This window comes from Bos javanicus, chromosome 13 (genome assembly GCF_032452875.1).
Source record: "Bos javanicus breed banteng chromosome 13, ARS-OSU_banteng_1.0, whole genome shotgun sequence".
In the NCBI taxonomy this organism is placed as follows: Eukaryota; Metazoa; Chordata; class Mammalia; order Artiodactyla; family Bovidae; genus Bos; species Bos javanicus.
Window position 1 is genome coordinate 79,867,154 of NC_083880.1, and position 23,560 is coordinate 79,890,713.

The 23,560-nt window shown below is 41.9% G+C and overlaps 1 long non-coding RNA gene across 1 annotated transcript; it reads right to left on the reverse strand.

Annotated features, from left to right (window-relative positions):
• Nucleotides 1-826: 826 nt before the first annotated feature.
• Nucleotides 827-22,205, reverse strand: LOC133259910 (uncharacterized). Its single transcript, XR_009740579.1, has 3 exons — nt 21,833-22,205; nt 2,826-3,075; nt 827-1,581 (listed from the first exon to the last, which is right to left on the reverse strand). It is a non-coding gene; the product is annotated as an uncharacterized LOC133259910 (long non-coding RNA).
• Nucleotides 22,206-23,560: the final 1,355 nt, after the last annotated feature.

Genomic DNA, 23,560 nt, shown 5'->3' on the forward strand with positions numbered 1-23,560 from the left:
AGACTTTCCAATGTCTCCTTTTTGGTGAAACTGGAGGACTTGGGACAATGCTACTTAGACTTTCCAGTCTCTATGGTGAGAATTGGACATTGAGAAGGGTGTTGGGTGGTCGATCAACGCTGTCTGCTTGAGATCAAACAGCTAGAGGGTTAGGACTTGATTTAATTTGAAATTTCGTCTGGTGCCAAAGCCTATCTCTTGGGCTGTAGGCTAAATTGCCTCTTGGGAGGAAGATTTTGTTTTCCCTTTCATTTTGCTTTGCTTTGTTTTCAGATGCTGTCTAGGTAGCTAGACACAAGTGGCCATATATTACATGGATCTGTTGATATGGAAGATCCAGAATTGGCAAATCTATAGAGACGGAAAGTAGATCATTGGTTGCCAGGGGCTGGGGTGGTTGCAGTGAATGGAGAGTGACTACTAAGGAGTACGGGGTTTGTTTTTAAGGTAATGAAGACATTTGAAATTTGATAGTGGTGTCAATTGCATAGTTCTGTGTATATACTAAAAATCACTGGATTGTACACTTTGAAATGGTGAATTTTATGGTGTGTGTGTTATAATCAAGCTGGTATTTAAAAAAAGATCAGTGCTGAACATATACTGTAGTCTTCATAACCCTCTTCATTAAAAAATATACCAGGCTCTGCAAAACATCACAATGCCCTACCCTCTCCTGTCCTCTCAGAGGTCATGTGGCTCTTCACCCCCGATGAGCTTCCCGGGTCCCACCTGTCTACTAACTCCCCTGCCCTCCTTCCACAGATCAACACTCATTTCTCTCGTTCCTCTTAGGTCTTCTTTCTAGGTATTTTTCCATACGTACTCACACATGAAAAACAATTTATTTCCCTCGCACTCTCATGACCTCATTAAATTGCAAATTCCATGAGACGGTACTTGACATTATAGCTAATATTGTTTCTACATAGTAGTTGCTCATGTGTTGCTAAGTGGAGGGCCCGATTATAAAAATATTTGAGAAGGACTTTAAGAAGCTCTATGGCAATATTAGACCAGTTGCTTAGGATGGAAATTCTCAACCTGGGCTACGGTTTAAAAGCACTGGGTAGCTTTTCCAATGCTGGCACCTGGGGTCCGTGCCCAAAGATTCTGATTCCATTGGGATGGCGTCAAGGGTATTCAGCAAGGATTAGAACAGTGGTGTTCAACTGACAGTGATTTTGCCCCTGCCCAGGGCACACTTGGCAATGGCTGGAGCAGTCCTGGTCTGTGCAGCTCCGCGAGAGACATGTGCTCTCTCTTTGTGGACTGAGAGCGAGCAGGGATGCAGCTAGACGTCCTTCAGTGCCTGTGGTGCCTGCCGTGATAAACACACATCCACTCAAAGCATCAGGGATTCTGAGGGGGGAATTCGGGGTTAGAGGAATCACAGAGGACTGGCCCGTTGCATCATCTGAGTTTAACTCTGGGGCAGGTGGTGGCAAGTAGAAATGCATGAACACTGTACCCAGATAGCCAAGTGGGTAACCACGGAGAGTCATAGCTGCAGTTCAACACGGCTTTGAGTTTGATCTCCTCACGTGTTCCATGGATCCACACCTTTGTCGATAAGCTCACCTGAAAGCAAGACAGAAGTCAGGTTGCTAAAATTCTTGTTATTTTTATAGGCATTCTACAGCTAAAAGCCATCAACTGTCAACCACGATGAGCAATTTCTGTTCAAAATGAAGAACTTCTGACAATTACCACGCGTCTTTATTCCTTCGGCATGTTTTCAGAATTATTGCTTTCATTATGGAGCAAAACTTGGGCCACAGCAACGCACTCCGGAAAACAGCACGCCAGTCTTTGTGATAAGAGGGGAGCAGTAGATAAGAACAACCAACCACGGGCTCAGGGGAGAAGTCTTTGTGGGCCTGAATTCAGTGAACGCCTGAATCGGATGCAGAGCACGCCAAAGCCACCGAAGCAACACATATCCTATACACCTTGGGATAAATGTTGACTCTGTGGATTTCTGTTTGTTTGTTTAAAACCAATCACTTGATATGTTCTCATCAGCTATGCGAGAGATTGCTATCATGGATAATGAAAACAAAATGACAGGCAGATAAATTTAGTTACTGTTTAAGAAATCTTGTAAGGTATTCTCAATAGTATAAAGATAAGGAAATCGCATAATTGAAAGAGCTGAAAACAGCATTAGCACGAGAGCATATAAGGAGAGCAAGGAAATCAATTGCAGAATGTAGGCAAGAGGCTCCGATAAGGCCGATTCTCCTTTCAGTGAAGAAAATTGCCCACTATGAAAGTCGGGCGGCCTAGCCTAGTGTTTTTCAACCTAGACTGCACAATCGAACCTCCTAGATAGCTTTAAAAGCTCGAATGTCCACGGTATATTCCAGACCAATGCAGTCTGAACCTCAGGGGTGGGATCAGGCAGCAGCATATTGTAAAGCTCCTCGGATGGCTCCAAGGAGCAGCCACATTTGAGACCCCCTATAGGAGAAGGCAATGGCACCCCACTCCAGTACTCTTGCCTGGAAAATCCCATGGATGGAGGAACCTGGTAGGCTGCAGTCGATGGGGTCACTAAGAGTAACACCACTGAGTGACTTCACTTTCACTTTTCACTTTCCTGCATTGGAGAAGGAAATGGCAACCCACTCCAGTGTTCTTGCCTGGAGGATCCCAGGGACGGGGGAGCCTGGTGGGCTGCTGTCTATGGGGTCACACAGAGTCAGCCACGACTGAAGCGACTTCGCAGCAGCAGCAGCAGCAGCAGCAAGTACTGCTCCCCTCTCCCCACTAACGTGGCGATGCCTGTGGCACAGGGTGTCTTGGCTTGGCTCGGAACGTACCTTGTCGCACTTAAACCCTGGGCTATAGAAGCAGCTCCCTCAGTGAGGGTTGGTGGCAAAGGCACTGGGACGGTGTTGTGAGCCCAATGGCAGAAATGTCCCATAGCAGCAGTGGCCATGGCACTTGGAGAACAGTGTCTCAACAAGAGTTAAAATTCCTCTGGAGTGACCTTGAAGTGGTTCCTCTGACATCACTTGGTTCCTGCTCATTTTTCCAGCCTTCTTGTCTTTGGGGGGACTTCCTGATTTCCTGCCAACAAATAAAACTTCTGCTAAGTTAACCAACCTTGGTTTCTGTTGCTTGGAGTCAAGAATGCTGATGGGTATATTTATTGAATGTTTTCCTTGAAATGGACAAATTTGGAAAAAAAAAAAAAAAAACCTGTTTTAGCTTCATCCTAAGATAATGGACTTCCCTGGTGTCCCAGCTGGTAAAGAATCTGCCTGCAATGCGGGAGACCTGGGTTTGATCCCTGGGTTGGGAAGATCCCCTGGAGGAGGGCATGGCAATCCACTCCAGTATTCTGGCCTGGAAAATTCCATGGACTGTATAGGCCATGGGATCACAAAGAGTCTGAGCAACTCACTTTAAGTAATGACATCTATGGAATCCCTTTAGATGTGTTAGTTTTAATCTTTCTGAATATATTACATTTCTATGTGCAAACATTCCCACTGTGGCTGATTTCAAACTTACCTGCACAATCTCAAATGACTTCGCAGGTTGCTAACAATTTGATAGTCAGCTTTCGTGAGCTGGGAAGACAAGGGAGAGGTGGCAGAGACCACGGGAGAGAGAGTTTCCTAAAAAATTCATCATTCTGCACCAGGATGATGAGGAATAGATGTGGGACAGACGAAGCCAACAGATGCACCCTACTGAGAGTAAAGAAGCTTCAATTTATTTTGCTAAACACCTATTGAGATGTATTTCCATGAATGTGCTAGGAAGTAGGTTCTAGAAGAGAACTCACTGATCCGTCACCAAGTATTTATTATCCACCAAGGACAGAGCCTGCCTCAATCTGGGGGCACAGAAATGAACTCATCACCTAACGTGGGAAGCTGACATGTCACAAGAGGTTGTAGAAGATATGGTAAGTGCTCTAATAGAGGACAGGTATTAGGGGGGCAACCGGCAGTCCCTGTTTGGGGAGCAAAGGACTATAGAAAGTTTCAGAGAGCAGGAATTATCTGTGCTGGTTTTAGAAGGATGCACGGGAACGTGTCAGACAAAAGGGTGGGCACACCAGGCTAAGGGTTCGGGGTTTGCAGTCATAGGTATGAAATAGCTCCAAGTGATTTCAGGTGAACTCAGGTGGGACATGGGGCCGGGTCTTGCATGACGTGTTAAGGACGCTGCGCTGTGCTCCACTACCACCGAGAGCAGTCAAAGTGTTTCAAACAGGAAGAAAGGTCATGATCTGACTGGCATTCTAGAATGGCTGGGCATCTGTGTGGACTGATCCTAGAGGAGTGAATCTGAAAGCAAGGAGATCAGCAGGGATTTCAGTGAGAGAAGGTGGGAGGAGCAAGCGGGGGAAACAGTCAACTTGGTGGCCGACTGGCTGTTGAGGGGGAGGTGGATCCAGGAACTCACCCTTTCTGTCCAAGAGGACCTTTAACTAACCCTTTGGGAAGGACAGGAGTACATGCAGGAGAGAAACACAAAACCTACAGGCAAAGGAAGCAAGACCTTAGAAATAAAGTGCCTCACTGGTTTAATATTATCAACAAGGATGACTCATGATCAGGAAGAAGAGAGATCCACATTGCTTGGCACAATTCAGAAAAACTTATGAATGTGGCAGAGAGAGAAGGGTTCTGTTAATAATAGGGCTTGCACTGGTCAGAGTGAAGCAGATGCTGCAGTCAGGCCCCGTGCCCACCCTCTCCTCACTTCTGGGTCCAGGGCTCACGGGATGGCAGCAAGGTTCCACCTCCCCGCCCCGTGCCCTCTCTTTTTCCCTCTGGTTGGCTTCACTCGTAGACAGATGTACCCCCTTTAGCTGGAGAAAAAAAAAAAGTCCCCCTTTTTCTGGAGAAATTTCAATTTTTGAGAGACTGCAAGTTTGAAAATATTTTTATTCCTAATAATTTGGCTAGTTATGAAATTACCAGAAAGAAATACTTGCACATTAGTGTTTTGAAGACATGTATTGTCTTCCGGGTTTCATCATGGCTACTGTGATGTGTGATGATACTTTTAAAATCTCTCTGCAGAATTTTTAGGATTTGAAATTTTATGATGATGTAACTTGGTGTGGACTTTTAATGTTCTTAGTATTTTCTCTTCATCATCTCTCTCTCTTTTTTTTTTCCCCCTTTGTTCTACTTTCTGGGAGAATTTTCACTATCATCTTCTAAACCACCATTTGAATTTTTAACTGTTGCACTCTATCCTTCAGTTTCCAAAAGTTATTTATTGTTGTATGCACTTTATTCATGAAAGCTACAGCCCACTAAAGATTATTTCAGAACATTTGATGATTTTTTCTTGCATGCCACACAGTCTATTTCCTTAGAGCTCCTCCTTTCTCCCCTGTTTATTTACATGCCTGAATTTTATCGTAGAGGCTTTGCTCAAATACACGGTGATGCTTGAATGTTCATTTGTATTTTCAAGTAGGACTACCTGATGGCTCGGCAGCTGACACAGGAGACGCGGATTCGATCCCTGGGTTGGGACAATCCCCTGGAGAAGGAAATAGCAACCCACTGCAGTATTCTTGCCTGGGAAATCCTATGGACAGAGGAGCCTGGCAGGCTATAGTCCATGGGGTTGCAAAGAGTCCTAGGTTAATGAGAAGGTTCTGGAACCCAGTCAGTTATCACTTGGTTCATTCACTTGCCATCTTTCAAAATCTGGCTGACATTTCTCTCCTGTCATTGTCTGTTCTTCCACTCTCTTTCTTTGTCCTTGTGGAGTTTATAACTCCCGAGTCCCTTTACTGTCATGGTAGCAAGGTTTTGAGAAGGCGAGAAGATAAACGGGAGAATTCAACCCGCCATTTTAAACCGGAAGTCCTTTAATATACTTTCTATTAATGTTTAACATGTCCATCCATTCCCCTGCTCTCTCGACTGCTGCTGCAGACAGTCAGACACCTTGATTGAGCTGTCCTTGATGGCTTTGTTCAGGTTTTTTCCTGTTGAGTATTTCACAAGGTCAGAATCCACAGCGCTGAGGTCAGCTCCCCAAGAGCACAATCACAGGAGCTTTAGAAGAGCAACTTATTCCTTCTAACTCCTGCCGGTCACATCGTCACCCACTGTTTTCTAATGGAAACTGAGGGAAGGGGAAAATGGGGCACGATGGAAGAGACCCTACAGAGTTTTGTGACAGACCCTATACTCACACAAAAATGGCAAATGGGAGCCACAACATGCCTTTCCATTTTGCAGTTTTACTCTATCTTGAAATCCTTTTAATTTTCTGATAAATCCTTTTGAAAGATACTCATTCAAAAAATACTCCAACAGTGTAGAGGATCAACATAAACTTCCCTAGTCTTTCTCCTCTAATCCTGTACCCCATCCTTTACGCACTTGGTTTGTATCCTTCCCTTTGCATCCCTTAACACACACCTTTTTGCTTCTACTAGCATATGAGCACTCATTTATTCATTTAACAGGTAATTTTGGAGTCTCTCTTTTGTGCCAGGCATGGATATGGAGATGTAGGCAGTATGCTGGTGAGTGAGACAGGCCAAAGCCCTTCCCCTGTGGGAATCCACGCACGGTAGTGGACATGTACATCTCTAACCAGCCGACATACCTTATACCCACAGATGCACAGACGCCTGCTGGCTGTATCACATACGGTGTTCTGTAAGCTACTTTTTTTTTTTTTCACTTATCATCCAGTATGTCTTTCCATCAGTACTATAGATCTTTATTATTTGTAATGTGTGGTATCTCATACAAATTGATTATTTAATAATAATCATTTAGTTTTCTTCCAATATTCTGCTGTTACAAACAATGGATCAACCATAAATTTTTGCAAATATTCCTCTATTGGTCAACCTTGAAGCATTTCTAGTTTTCTCTTTAAAAATCTTTAATCTTACAAACAACTTTCAAGATTGCCTTTGTACATTTAACTTTGTACCTCTGTGCAAGGATGTCGACAGTGTATGTTTCTATAAGGAGAACACTGGGGTCAGCTGGAACAGAATCACACATTTTGAAAGCTATTGCCAAGCTGCCCTAAAAAAGGGTGAATTTATTAAAACTTCCACTAGTGTGAAGGAGTGTGTCTGGTTCTGAAAAAGGTGGTTTTGATGCATATAGTGATTTTTTGCATTTCCTTAGTTATTTTAAATTTGAATGAGGCAGGACAGGGTGCTTCCAGAAACTGCCTGATTTATACCACATGAAATTTCTTATCAGACACCGCAGCACTTACTGCTCTCTCAAAGCAATGTGGACACTGAACTCTTATCATTTTCCTTCCACTAGATCTTGAACAAACAAGCTAAAGAGATTTGGTCTCAGACCTATCTCTGAAGAAGTCATTTAATAAAAAAAAAAAAAAATTAAGAAAATCCCCCAACTATACATCTATGTATCATCTTCAATCACTTTTAATCCATAACAAAACGTTATCCTTCAGTTCTGATTTAGAAAAGCAAAGCAAACTTTATGTATAAGGTCATCTCTATCTACTCTCCCAATGAGACTTCTCAAAGATCTCTGTGCAGGGTGTGGCATGATTTGGTTATAAATGAATCTGCATTACTAAACATGAAAACCAAAGACATCCAAATGTGGTGCTTAGAACAGGCAATGTTAGACATCACGATGAACAATGGTCACTCACAGCAGCTTCCAGAAGTTATCTCCAATCGTCTACCTTCCTTTAGCTTAAGAGATTTTCTGTAGGGTTCACTCAAATCAGATCCTTGCTCTTTTAATCTAGTTCTAAGTACATGCAAATTGTGCTTGACTTAACCAAGCAACTCTGCTTTAATTTGCTGGCACGATGTGATGTGTAACCAAAATGGATTTCTGGGCTCATCAAATGTCTATGCTATATGGTTCAAAAGCAGAGTGACCTTTACAACTTGCATTGTGCACTGCAAATCTAAAACCAGAGTCCAAGATTGGAAATTCTCACACGATTTTCCTTTCATTAGAGGAGAAAACAGAATTCAGCCGGACACATGCACTAAAATTAGATTCTTAAATAAACAGCCAAGGTCTTAATAATTCATGCAAAGACGCAGGGGAAAAATGAGGAAAATAATTGAGCAATGGCAGGCAAATACCCTGTCGTTTTGTACTGCCTCAAACTGCATCAGTACTGTATATCTCTGATATACAGGTTTATTAATGAAACAAAAAGGCATCTACTAGGGATAAATAATACATCATATGGAGTTCACACGTTCTATGTATAATAGAGATCAGTGACACCTGTCAGTTCATTCTAAATCAGGTCATGCGCACTTCACTCAGTCCACAGTTCGTCAGTCTCTGCTTTCTGCTTAATAGATGTTGTGGTTTGCTGTGCTTTACAAGAAAGAAACACTGTAGAGAGGAACCAGGTGAGATACAAAGGTAATTACAAAAAACCGGCACGGCTCACTCCTCCTCCACAAAGGCAGCCTAAACACTGATGTATTTGTACAGTGATCCTCACTAACGTGGGTTCAGCTTAGTGATTTACTGAAAGAAATCAGCAGCCCCAGTAAGAAATGAGGACATTTTGCAAACCTTTTTTTCTTTTCAATGCTACAAACCCATTAGGATATTTATGACTGTGGATGAAGAAGAATTAGCATCATTAACATGAAGAGGTTGTCAGGGGGGTTACACGAAGCCAGGGGTCACGGGATAGGGGGCAGGAAAGAAAGGCGTAATCCCAACTAAGACAGTAGATTGAATACAGGTTTCTAAAAAAACAGAAAACAATTAGTGGTATAACATAAACAGACATCATTAGCTGTAGTAATGTCTATGGCAAATAAATAACAGTTGAAAACAATAAAATTCCTGGTAATGTACTGTGTTGTAATATTGATGACAACATGTGGGAAGCCTCTGACAGCTGTTAAACAGATGTGGCAATTAGCAAACCTTATGGTCATGCCGGTAAGATTATTATGCAACACATTCTCCAGCAAAATTAGATGGTTTCTTTCTTTGTGTGGCTTTATCCACGTGGAGAGTGAGCTAGTCTAATGTTCCATTTAAGCAAAGTCGTTAGCTGATATCGCCTCAGCCACATACATATGCGAGTGTGTGTGCATACATATACATATATATTTTTTGATGTCTTCTGAAAGATTTAGAGAAATTCAGAATTTAAACAAGAACAATATCTATTCAGCTGTGTAGCAGATACTTCAATTATAATCGCTAATGGACAAATTGAGAGATAAAAAGACTTTTCTATCATGTTGAAATTCAATGAACAGTTTTCAATTAGGCTTAGGATATAAAAGGAAAAAAGAAAGCGACTTTTCCTTGATGTTTAACATTGCCGAGAAAGATGAGAGGAACTCTGCTTTTTCATTATACTGAAGAGATGCATATAATGCCGCATATTTAAATTATAAATCAGGTCGCTATCTGCCAACTGAAAGCAATATCAATTAGAACTTAGGTGGATTAAGCTTTAAAATGCCTTATATTTAATGACAAAAGTATGACTGTTAATCTCCACAGCCATCAAAGGGATAATTTAAGGCAGCAAGAAATCAGAGAATGATGTCACAAAAATAGGCCCTTGCAGCTTTTTGGATAGTATTATCGTAATTAATGTACTTCGAATGACTTTTCTGTGGGTTATGGGCTTTCACAAAAGCATTTATTGCGGGCATAAAATATAAAACTCTAAAGAGTGGGTTTGACTAAGGTTGACTGGAGGGTCCTTACCCTTTCTGCTCAGTAATTCCTGTAAAATAATAGTTTCATTTACAGGCGCAATTTATAATGTTGAATTTATGCCAGTTCATCTGATATAAATCATGGTAATAGCATGATCTATTGTATGTCACTTGAGCGAATGCAAATTAAATATCGTTAAATTAAAGAAAAACTGTTAAAATAACATTAGGTTGTAACTAGAGCTGCTGGAATAAAGGAAATGTGGGGTTAAGGATGAAATTTCACTACTTAGGCCTCAATCTAACACTGGAATGTGTTGCCCAAAGCAAGTATACACACACAAATAAATAAATTTAAAAAAATGGGAATGTGGAATTAAGGACAAAGTAATAAATCCACTCCAGAGTGTTCTTTCATTTTAATTTCTAACCATGACTCAAAAATTAAATAGCTGTTTTTCTACTGGGTTTTCTCCCTGCAATTCTTTAATGTCTTATTCAGCAACTGGAAATGAAGTTTCTTTTTTAATTACTTGTGTTTTTGTTTTTGAGCCATAGACCTTCCTCCCCCCCAACCCCCCCGGATTATTTTCAACAAAGTTATTGTGTATTCACTCCTCCAGACCCCAGCCTCTCTCTGTTGACAGGCCTGGGGAGCTCAGGTTAGCTGGTTGGGCAGCTGCTGCGGATTCTTTTCACTGCTTTTACCGTAATACGCTGTGAGGCCAAGCACAGCAGAGCCAAGCGCGACTTCAGTTCCTCAATGTGTTCTGGAAAGCCTGGGTCATTAATAAACAGAAATCATTAAAATGCATCTATCAGACAAATCTATTTCTTCCCACAAATCAGAATTCTCTGTATTCCATTTCAGAAGCTGATTACAACTCATGTTCAAAACAAACCAGAAGCGTTGTGCTAAGATAAATACAGGGTGCGGGGGTGGGGGTGGGGGGGTGCCTGGAGGGAAGAGTGAGAGAAAGAGTGAGAGAAAGGCAGAGAGGAGAGAGGCAGGCTGAGACGACACAGGGAGCACAGGAAACATGAGTTCCCTTTTACTTAAAAAATCTACCTTGCAAACCACATTATCGATGGGTCACACTTGGCAAGGAATAAGTTGGAATTCTGGTGTGCGTGTGTTCTGTTTCACGTGTAACCCAGCACACTGTCAGAACTCAATAAATGCTGATGGATGACAGGGTGACATACCCATTATAACATCAATTAATTTGCTGTCAAGAAAAAGTGGGCCCTTCAAATTACCCAGCCATAATTGCCTGGGCTTGGCTAACTTCCCCTCCATAACGGGTTACGTGAGTAGTCATCAACACATAGGCCTCAGAAACATTCAATAAAAGGCTGCCATTTTTGCTTCCACATGCCATGATAAAAAAAAAAAAAGATATAATGTGTTGTGGTGACTGGTTACCTGTTAAGACGTGAAAATGTGGTTATTCCTGATAGACCAAGGAAGCAGTGGAGGGGTTGTAAAAAAAGAACACTTGCAGCTGTGCTGGATGAGCTGGGTTTGAGGATGAGCTGTAACATTTATTAAGTACTTATATGCCAGCGTGTATTAACCAGGACCAGTTCTAGAGTGAGGAAAGCGAGACACTCACTGTGCATACAAAATTTGGGGGAGAGGGCACATCAAAAAAACTCAGGTATCAAGTTAACTCATATTTTACACATTTTTTTAAAAAGCAAAGTTAATATAAAATCCCAAATGAACAAAATATCAAAAATTTAAATAAAGACAGAATCATATTGAAACCTGAGGCAAATGTGTTTTTCCCATATGCATGCTTATATGTATCTTTTTAATTGTTATTTTTTCCCTCAGAATGTTAAAGTTGAAAAAAATACTGAAAAATTGACAAGTAGGTGTATTAAAATGCATAACATTATTTTAAGTCTAAATATTTTATTTTTACCCCAAACAGAATTGATAATTTCACTTTTCTCTTTGAATGGGTGCAAAACTATCATCATTTTCAAAATCTAATTCTGAAAAAAGTTAAACTTCTAAAAAGTATATAAAAGCACACCTGTGGGAATGCATGTGTGTGTTTGTTTTGACTCAGGATCTAGTGTAGATTCACACAGAGCTGTTAGTGATCTTATTTCTTTGCAAAATTTTGATATTCAGTTCATCACGGATTTTTTTAACTTTGGTTTCTTTTTTTACACGTTGCACCAAATATGATTGATGCTGATTACTGAGTTTTTTGGCGTCCCCTTAAATTCTATGCCTGAGGCAAGTGCCTCACCCACCTCTTTTAGTCTCAGACCTAAAGCACTTAACATTATTATTCATTTAACCTTTCAATATGCCCAAGACGTAGACCTTATTATTGTGCCTATTTGCAGGTGATGGAGCTGACTGATAGGGTACTCTGCACCCCGCTCCCCTATCTCCTAGGCATTCTGGGACTGTGCCCCAGGGCCTTCTCTTGTCCCCGGGGAATGGTCTATCCACAAGGGTGCAGAGGTGCTGCCCTGTCATTATCCCTGGCAGCCCTCCACCACCGGAGCAGAGGGTCAACATCCTTCACCTCCCCTTCTTTGCTAGACGGGATGCTGCTGGTGCCGAGGCTTACTTCCTGGAGGGCCTGGCAGGATTGGCCCAGCTGTCCCCAGGAGTGACCTGCTCCTTGATGGTTTCCATATTGGGCTCCCTCTCCTCCATGTCTTTGCTTCTTACATCCCAACCAGTGCTTCTGGGATCACTTTCCAAATAAGCCCTCAAAACCTGTCTCAGGGTCTGTTTTGGGGGAACCAACTTGAGATGCTGATGTACAGAGATGTTGGTTAAATAATTCAATGAGTTGACATATTTAAGATGAAGGGGGGGGCGGGGGGGCGGGGAGGGTGGTGGGCGGGACCAGGAATTCACACCAATGGAGCTGGCCTCTAGAATTTGTCTTCTTACCCACACTCCACCAACAGTTTGGTGAATTCTGGCCTGTGGGCCAAATTTGGCTTACTGCCTTTTTCTGTCTGGCCATGAACTATGATTAATTTTACCTTTTACAATAATTAAAAAATAATAATAAAAAGAAAAATTATATTTTTGACATGGGAAAATGATATGAAATTGAAATGTCAGTCTATAAATAAAGTTTTATTGGCACACAGCCATGCCCATTCATTTACATATCGCCTGTGTATATTTTCCAACTAAAGAGGCAGAGCTGAGTAGTTGTGACAGAGTCTGAATAGCTTGAAAAGCTAAAAATACTTAAAAACCTTTACAGAAGAAGTTTGTTGAGCCCTGGTCTACTGCCTTTCTATTCTAGCTTTGTAGCTTATTAGTTGGGTGGCCTTAGGTAAGTTCCTTTACTTCTCTGAGTCTCAAGATTTTATAAATATAAAATGAGATAAATAATTGCTCCCTTGCAGCACTTGTGAAGATTTAACATTTGAGGAAATATTTGCAAAGCTCCTAGCACACAGTTCACTTCATGTAAACATAATTTCCATTTCTACCACAGAAAATTTTATGAAAATATTGTTATCTAAGTTGTCCCTCAGACTATGAAGGCCCTATTTGGTTAACCAGCAGATTTTTCTGGTGGGTTGGTCTGGAATAGTGTTTACATTCTACAGTTAATGGTGGGCCTAATTGCCTGTTAGCTGCAGATTCCTTTAAAGTTGGGCAAGACACAGGAAAGCAGAGAAAACAAATGCATAGAAACAAAGCAGCATGGCAAGTGTCAGGGGCAGTATGTGAGAAACTGGAATCAATATTCAAAATGCATGCATGTCTCAATTTTTCTTTGTTACTGTGTCACTGTTTTGAAAAGTCTAAATTATGCTTGCAAAAACTTAACGTATGCATACATATGTATGAAAGTATACAACTTAGCAGGGATGAGACAGGCACACACAAGAGTAGGTCTTGCAAAAGCAGGTAAAGTGGTAAACTTCACTTCCGTACACAAGTGGAGCAGGAGGTCACTGCAGCAGACCCTTCTCAGGGACATCCACAGATGGGTGGGAGACTTAAAGGACGCTTCTGCTTTTCTCTTACATCCATCTCCTTTCCACATTCCTGTAGTCCAGGCTGCCTGCATCTCTTTCCTGGCTTATGGCTTCCCAACCTGGCCTCCCCCCTCTCCAGTGGTTTTCAAATGGGCTGATTTTGCTTCCCAGGGGATTTTTTTTTTTTTTTTTTAATGATCAAGAGGATGCTTCTGATATCCAGTGGATACAGGTCAGGGATGGTGATAAAATCTTACAATGCACAGCACAGCCCCTCATCCCCAACAAAAAACTCTCTAGACCACAATGTCAGTAGTGCCCAGGTCCCTGTTCTAGTCATTCCCCCACAATGGGTTTTCAATTCAGCAGCCAGAATGACTTCTACTTTCTAAAATGTAAATGTGGGGAGTTCCCTGGCGGTCCAGGGGTTAGGACTCAGTGCTTTCACTGCTGTGGTCTGGGTTCAGTTCCTGGTTGAGGAACTACGATCCCAGAAGCTACTCAGCTTGGCCCAAGAAAAGTACGTGTGATCATGTCACTTCCTCGCTTAAGAGCCTTTATTGTGTTCTCATTGCTTGCAGGCTAAGACCTGAACACTTCTTCATGATTATAAACCCCCTCGCCTGTTTCCCCTCATCTCTTTTCCCGTCCCACTTTTCTTTTGTACATGCGCCTTGTCCTTGCTCTCCTACAGACGCTTCATAAGCTGTTTCCAAAAGCTGAGTCACTGCTCCACAACCCTCTTCACCTTTTCCTGGCTGATTTCTATGCATTTGAGTGGTGTCAAATATCAACTTACAGGTTAGCTACCCTGGACGGCAGCTACCATCTCTCCAACATGATCCTTAATCCCGTTCATTGTAATTGCTTGATCAATTATCTGCATTTCTATTTAGACTCAATGCTCTTCCAGGGCAGAGACTGTGTCTGTCTTTCTCACTATTACACGTGCCATGTCTGGCACACAGAAGACTCTCAGTAAATACTGATTGATGGATGGAGTGCTTATGCCAGTTTGTTTATATGAAACAGTCTATTTAGAATGTTGTTAAGATACTTCCAAGTATAGATAGTTCTGATAATTTATATTTCAGGATTGTGATAATACTGATGTGCCATGTAATTTTACCAACTGAAAACTAAGAAAAGGAAGTAGAAATCCAAAAGGGTGGAATTTGAGCAACGTAAATTGATAGGCTGTTCTAGGTACTTTGGAGAGGAGGGAGGAATATTGGTTCATTTAGTAAGTTTCAAAAATAAATTAATTTTAAAAATCACTAAATAATGGCTCATGTTGTTGTCAAGATCTATGGAAGGTCTATGTCTTGACTTTGCTTGCGGGCTGTGAAGTTAGCCCGCCACAGTTTCATGGATGCTGGTAGAAGCCATAAGATGAGGGTCAGATACAAAAGGTTTTGTTACTCGCAGCACAGCTGGAGGCATGAGCTTCTTTGTGTCTGTCCCCCTTGCTTGCAAGTCCCATGTGGGTATTGTGGAGTGGCCTCATTAGAATTTGCACATGCTGCAGGTTTATGGTGCAGCTGAGGATCCCCATGTTTAAGAAACTTCCAATATTATACAGGGGCCATTGGCAAATCTTCCCAAACTTTGCCTTAAAGGGGGGGCATTACCTTTTTATTCTCCAGATAAGGAACAAATCTGTTTTCTGCCCTGGAGGAAGACACTACTTCTAGTTTTCAAGGCTATATGCGATACAAACATCCTTGAGTAGACAGTCTGAGACAACACCTGTCACAAGACATTGAAACACCATGGAGATTCACCACCTCCGCCTGAGAGTCACCATGATGCACTGATCTGTTAATGCTTTTAGAATAAGCTTCAGAGTCAACTTTTTTTTTACCCTTTGAAGTTTGAGGTAACATTTCCTTGTATATTCATTTACATGCAAGATAGATGGGATGAAGAGAAAACGTAGAAACATGCCTGGGTATTTTCTGTATTAAATTATTCTTGAACATGCATAGATAGAACTCCCTGGCAAACATTCACAAATGCATTTCTCTGGGAATGGCACCAGCCACCAAACCATCATGTCCTATTGATTCCATCTCCCAAATATTTCCTGAATTCACCCATTTGTCTTCACCTCCATTGCTGTCATCTTGTTTCAGGCTGCAGCTTTCTCTCTTGGGGTTAGAGCAATGGCTTCCTAAGTGGTTCTTCCCGTCTGCTCCAGCCACTGCTTAGCTAGTCTCTCAAAGCCTAGTTTTCTGATCTCTAAAGCAGGAATAGCAACATTCCTACCCCATAGAATTTTTCAAGAATTACATGGAAAAAGGCAAGTCAGCCTGACAAGTACTGAGGCTCAACTAATGTCAGCTCTCATGATTTACTACTTCTATATGCACAGGCCCTGAATTCATATTCTCTAACTTTGATTTCTTACAACCATCATGTACTCTGAGGCAAAAAATCTTCAAAGTGAAATCACTCCTTATGAATGGAATCAAGTAAGGCCAAAGTATTTTCGGCTGAGAGCTGCTATGCAAAGAGAAGGGGTTTGAAATTGGGAGAAAGGATAAAATAGATCAGCTGATGCTTGCCCTTTGAGGAAATAGAATTTGAACTACTTTCCTGTTGTAAGGCAACTCCATGTAGCTGGGAATGTACGTTTGCTAAGCACATCAGAATTCTAAAAAAATGATTTGAAAGCTTTTCTCTATTCTGTGATTAATTGAACATGTTTGGGCCAATACAGGAGGAATAAAATTACCACATCACTATATGTATGTGAGATAAAATATACGATTAAAAATATTTATTATACTGATGTGGAAAAGAATAATATGTTAAACAGATAAGCATGTAATAATGCATATTTTCCCCATAAAATTTAATTTATCCCTTGGGCTGGGCATAAACTTTCCTGTTGAACAACTTGCTTTCCAACTACAGATTGCTGAGCTAAACTGCTTAGTTTTACAGCAAATTGATCACTACTGTAATATTTCAGGAGCAAAATGATCCTCACCAGTCAGTTTGATTTCAAAGGCCAAAATTTATAGTTTTGTTCCTGATTTAGTGATAAGATTTTTTAACATATTGAGCATTTTATCACCCTCTATCAGGACACAGAGTTGAACTTACAAATGAAAAAAAAAAAAGCCAACAAAAGAGGAACCATAAATAATATACTACAGGATGACAGAAGAGTTTAATATTCCCTTTGGACCAGTGGGAAATTACTCAGATTTCTGTCCTTGTAAACATATGTCCTGGTCTCTATGGAAGATGTGTTATACAATCTTTATGCTTCTGAAAAAGCAGTCATAGACAAAGCTGAAAACTCCAAACCACAAGGACTTCGCTAAAGCATAAAGGAGAGTTTACTACATGTATGCTCCCCCATGTCTCTGTTCAACTTTATTCAAGGTAGATAAAATGTAGTTATTGGACACTTTGATATGTTGAAAATAGGTGCAGACATTTAATGATGGGAAAGTTCATGACTCAGTAAAGATTGCTCTCTAGCTGGTAGCTTAGGACAGAAAACTATAAAATCAAATTATGATAATCACTGGAGTCAGGAGAAAAAAGCAGGCCCACTGAGCTCTATTTACTGAATTTTTGACTTCATTATACACCACCTACTTTTCAAGCACAAGGAACAGATTTTTGACAATCTCAGTAGATTTGCAAAGTAAACTATTTTGTGATTACTATGTGAATTTTTTGGGGAGACAAGTTTGTAAGGGAAGGGACTGGGGCTAGATGAAACATAAAATCATAAAGAATAAAAACAACCTGCTTGCACCACAATCTACTCACATGGATCTGGAATTTACCTTTTGAAGAGCTGGTTTGACATTAAAGCAGTGAAAAGAGATGTGGTTGTCTTGGTTTTTACCACTAAAAATCATTTTTTCCCAAACAACATTTCCATCACATAGCAGTGTCTACCTGTCTTGACATAAGAGTTAAACCATTGATCTGAGGCTTAAATAGGATTTTGAGCTGCAATGGTCTATTTTATCACATGTTACTTATGTGTTGAGTCAGCAAGGCCAAATACACTTCTAGTAGACATCAAATCTAGACAGCTGGGGTCTGCAAGTTCTTTATTTTTTAGCCTTCACTCAGATCTGTGTTTCAGAGGGAAGGGTCAACATTTTCTACCTGTGACATTAAGAATATCTATGCCTTGGACAGTGCCCTTGACTGAAAAATCTTGATGATGATTTTATACGGAATAGCAGCCCTTGGTCTGTCAAATTACACAGCTGCTGGCACTAACAGGATGCCTTCCTTTTGGTATGCTTGTTAATATTTATAGAGTTCTTACTCCGTGCTTCATTGCCTTTTGTTTGTTTGCTAAATATTATTTTTTTTCTTTTAACCATTCTGTAGCAGTAAGGTATTGCTATACAAGTTCAGTGACGTATACATAAGCATTTGTTATTCCTGCTTGAGGGTGGCCAGTTAAGTGGCCTTTGTCTGGATTGGTCCCATATCTGAGTGTCAGTTAGGGCCACTGGGTGATAGATGATGTGTCTCTGCTCCATGTCTTGCATCCTCTGGCAGGCAGGCAGGTCCTCATGATGGTGGCTGAAGGCCAACCAGGATACATAAGACTCGTGAAACCCAGACTCAAACTGCCATCATTGCCAACACATTCTATCAGCCAAAGGAAGTCCAAGGTCAACCCAGATATAAAGGATTCTTCTTCTTTACTGAGAAACACTGTAAAGTGATCTGGCAAAGGGTGTACATACAGAGATGAAGAAGAACTGGGGCCCGTAACTGAGACTGTCATCAGTTCAGTCCCTCAATCGTGTCGGACTCTTTGTGACCCCATGGACTGCAGCACGTCAGGCTTCCCTGTCCATCACCAACTCCCAGTACTTGCTCAAACTCATGTCCATCGAGTTGGTGATGCCATCCAATCATCTCATCCTCTGTTGTCCCCTTCTCTTCCTGCCTTCAATCGTGCCCAGAATCAGGGTCTTTTCAAATGAGTCAGTTCTTCACATCAGATGGTCAAAGTATTGAAGCTTCAGCTTCAGCATCAGTCCTTCCAATGAATATTCAGGACTGATTTCCTTTAGGATAGACTGGTTGGATCTCCTTGCAGTCCAAGGGACACTCAAGAGTCTTCTCCAACACAGTTCAAAAGCATCAATTCTTTGGTGCTTAGCTTTCTTTATGGTCCAACTCTCACATCCATATGTGAGTACTGGAAAAACCATAGCTTTGACTAGATGGACCTTTGTTGGCAAAGTAACGTCTCTGCTTTTTAATAAGCTGTCTAGGTTGGTCATAGCATTTCTTCCAAGGAGCAAGCATCTTTTAATTTCATGGCTGCAGTCCCCATCTGCAGTGAATTTTGAGCCCAAGAAAATAAAGTCTGTCACTGTTTCCATTGTTTCCCTATTTGCCATGAAGTGATGGGACCAGATGTCATGATCTTAGTTTTTTGAATGTTGAGTTTTAAGCCAGCTTTTTCATTCTCCTCTTTTACTTTCATCAAGAAGTACTTTAGTTCCTCTTAGGTTTCTGCCATAAGGGTGGTGTTATCTGCGCATCTGAGGTTATTGATATTTCTCCCGGCAATCTTGATTCCAGCTTGTGCTTCACTGAGCCCGGCATTTCGCATGATGTACTCTGCATATAAGGTAAATAAGCAGGGTGACAATACACAGCCCTGATGTACTCCTTTCCCAATGTGGAACCAGTTCATTGTTCCATGTCTGGTTCTGTTTCTTCTTGATCTGCATACAGATTTCTCAGGAGGCAGGAAAGGTGGTCTGCTATTCCCATCTCTTGAAGAATTTTCCACAGTGTGTCGTGATCCACACAGTCAAAAGTTTTGGTGTAGTCAATAAAGTAGATGTTTTTCTGGAACTCTCTTGCTTTTTCTATGATCCAATGGATGTTGGCAATTTGATCTCTGGTTCCTCTGCCTTTTCTAAATCCAGCTTGAACATCTGGAAGTTCTCAGTGCATGTACTGTTGAAGACTTGCTTGGAGAATTTTGAACATTAGGTTGCTAGTGTGTGTGAAGAGTGTAATTGTGTGGTAGTTTGAACATTCTTTGGCATTGTCTTTCTTTGGGATTGGAATGAAAACTGACTTTTTCCAGTCCTCTGGTCACTCCTGAGTTTTCCAAATTTGCTGGCATATTGAGTGCAGCACTTTGAGACTATCATATAGCTCACTAATTCTGACCATCATGCTATGAGTTTAGGTAGTGTTATTATTCCCATTTTGCAGCAGAGGAAATTAATGCCTAGGATGCTTAATTAATGCTGTAAACAGAAAAAAAATATCTCCAGATGGAAATTGAGAGAGAATCTGGGCACTTGTTGCTGCACTAGGGAATTTGGTTGTAACAAACAGAAAACCTGTAGCTTGTCGACTTTAGTGTTTGAAAATCTCACATCATCATTGTGGAGTGGGTATCAATTTTAGTTTGCAAAGTGAAATGCACAATGGAACTGTATTCTCTGGATTTCAACCTAATCGTTAACTTGGAGCTCCCATTCTGCTGAATTGTTAAACTAAGTTCTTTCTGCAGATTACCTTCTGTCCTGGAGATTTGTTATTGTTTCTGGTGGCTGAGTGTCTGAGTTCTCAAGTCTGAGGAACCCTCAAGTTTACAAAGCTGAGCTCACCTCCCACTTCTGATGAGGGAAAAGCACTAGATAAGTGCTTCCCCAGCCTCCTTGCAGGTTCCAGATTCTGTTGAGAAGCTTGTGAAAGGAAAGACTGCACAGGATCCATCTGACTGTAGTAAAAGCAGTGCTCATATCTAAGTAGAGGTAGAAGCTATTCTGACATCAGTGTCTGACGTCCAGCATGGTTTAAATGACAGTGTCTGTGCCAAGTGCTGGCTGTAGGATGGGTCATCTTGGGACCAGCCTCACAGTTCAGTTTTAGGCTATTCTGACTGCGTACGTGTGTGCTCATTAGCTCAATCATGTCTGACTCTTTGCGACCCCATGGACTGTAGCCCACCAAGCTCCTCTATCCGTGGGATTTCCCAGGCAAGAATACTGTAATGGGTTGCCATTTCCTTTTCCAAGGGATCTTCCCAACCCAGGGATTGAAGCTGCATCTCCTGCGGCTTCTGCATTAACTGGCAGATTTATTTATTTATTAACCACTGAGCCACCCTGGAGGCCCTTCAGAACTTTTGAGAGATTCTGTGAGCTACAGTGGTTGTGTTAGTTGCTCAGTTGTGTCTGACTCTTTGCAACCCCATGTTCTGCAGCCCACCAGGCTTCTTTGTCCATGGGATTTTTCCAAGAATACTGGAGAGGGTTGCCATTTCCTCCTCCAGGGAATATTCCCGACCCAGGAATTGAACCTGCGTCACCTGCCTAGCAGGTGGGTTCTTTACCACTGAGCCGCCAGGGAAGCCCATTTTGTATTGGGGTACAGCCAATTAACAACATTGTAACAGTTTCAGGTGAACAGCTAAAGGACTCGGCCATACTTAAGCATGTATCCATTCTCCTCCAAATTCCCCTCCCATCCAGGCTGCCACATAACATTGAGCAGAGTTCCCTGTGCTACATGTAGGTCCTTGCTGGTTATTGATTCTAAATAGAGCACAGTTTAAATGTCCATCCCACTTGCTGCCTCTCTAGTGGGCTATATGAAGTGAGGTATAGGCCTCCCACCTCTGTGACACCACAGACCACCCTTCCCTCTTGCTTAAATTCATCTTCTCCAGCCTGGAAGGAGTCTCTTCCCATTCTGGAGAAACGCCCTTTCCTACATATTTCAACCAATATATTAATACTTTGGGTTTGTTTTCTTTCTTTTTTTTTTTCCTTTTAGTAGAAAAATTGGTTTGTTTTCAAACCTATTTTAAAAGTCACATTTGTTAACTGCAGGATTTTGAGAAAAGAGAGCCTGAAAACTTTGAGGACAATTTGTGTTCTGTCCTGACCTGTCAACTGCAGATCCGATGATCTGATTAAAAGTGAGGAAGCCAGTGAGGCAATGCAGGGAGAAAATTCTCCTTTTCCAGAGGGTGACATCTTACAGGCTGTATGTCGGGACCGCTGGCAGAACTGGTCCACTATTTTGACCTCACGCCCCGACATTTATGCCTCTTTCTGCTCCACAGAACCCATGTTCCTGCTGAACCAAACCATCACGGACAAAACCCATTCACAATTCCCAGGAAATAAAAATAGAATCTGGGTAATAAAGTCTTACCTTTTTTGTCATCCCTTTGCGCTTCCTCTGGTGTCACTGGCTCACAGGCTGCTGCATGCAGAGACCTTGAACCCGGCCACTGAGACCAGAGTTCCTGGCTCAAAATGGCGGCCCCGGCCCCTCAGCCTGGGGCCGTGCGCAGAGGCGCGGCGCTCGACGCTCCACCCAAGATGGCGGCGGGGCTGTGTGCTGAGGCTCCGCGCCTGCGCTGTGAGCTGCAACCTTGAGCCCCGTAGCCTGCCCGCCAGAACTCCGCCTGCTCCCCTCTGCTGGTGAGACCTCACAGAGCAGCCCGGCCCACTGCCTCTCCGGCAGGCCCACTGCCTGTCTCTATAGTGGGAACTCCAACCCCTCCACGCCTTGATCAGACCACGAGGCTTTCCTCTGCATCTTGACTGAGCTTGTCTCCTTCCATTGTCCCGAGTGTCACAGGGCAGGAGGACACTTGAGGTAGAACTGACTCCGGAGGGTCGTAACAAAAGCAGATAACATGTCTCCAGTATCTCTTTGCTCCCATATTTCTCTGCACTATTGTTTTCTCTGTCTGATGTGTTCCTTGTTTACTGGTTCTTAGAGACAAAATCCTAACTACCCTTAAGAAGAAAAGCAGGGATGCGTCGGGCAGTGGAGTGGTTGACTCCCCACTTCCACTTAAGGGAGCACCGGTTCCATCCCTAGTGAGCGAACTAAGATCCCACAAGCCAAAAAGAAAAAGAGAAAGAAATGGAGATGGTGTGGGAATGCATACCAGGAACTATGTAATGTTTTAATGTCTTTGTGTGCTGATATATTGTAACTAGACTTATTTTGGAATTCACTTTGAAATATATAGATGTATCAAATAGCTTTGTTGTGTAACTGGAACTGATATAGTTATCAAAACAAACTCAGAAAAAGAGATCTTTTCTCTTTCAGGAATGGTTGAGGGGAGGGGGAATTGAATGAAGACAGTTGAAAAGTACCGACTTTCAGTTGTAAGATAAATAAGTACTAGGGACGTTTGCCAACAAAGGTCCGTCTACTCAAAGCTATGGTTTTTTCCAGTGGTCATATATGGATGTGAGAGTTGGACTGTGAAGAAGGCTGAGTGCCGAAGAATTGATGCTTTTGAACTGTGGTGTTGGAGAAGACTCTTGAGAGCCCCTTGGACTGCAAGGAGATCCAACCAGTCCATCGTAAAGGAGATCACTCCTGGGTGTTAATTGGGGGGACCGATACTGAGGGTGAAACTCCAATACTTTGGATGCGAAGAGTTGACTTATTGGAAAAGACTCTGATGCTGGGAGGGATTGGGGGCAGGAGGAGAAGGGGACGACAGAGGATGAGATGGCTGGATGGCATCACTGACTAGATGGACATGAGTTTGAGTAAACTCCAGGAGTTGGTGATAGACAGGGAGGCCTGGCATGCTGCGATTCATGGGGTCGCAAAGAGTCGGACACGACTGAACGACTGAACTGAACTGAGGGCCGTTCAACACTGATAAGTATAATTAACACTGCTGTGTGTTTTATGTGAAAGTTGAAAGTAAATCTTGAATTCTCATCATATGGAAAAATATATATATTTTTATTTCTTTCATTTTGTATCTGTATGAGATGATGGAAGTCATTAAACTTACTGTGGTCATCATTTCATACTTGTAAATCAGTCAATATGCTTTACACCCTAAACTTGTACAGTGCTGGGATATGTCAATTATATCTCAATAAACACGAAAGGAAAAAA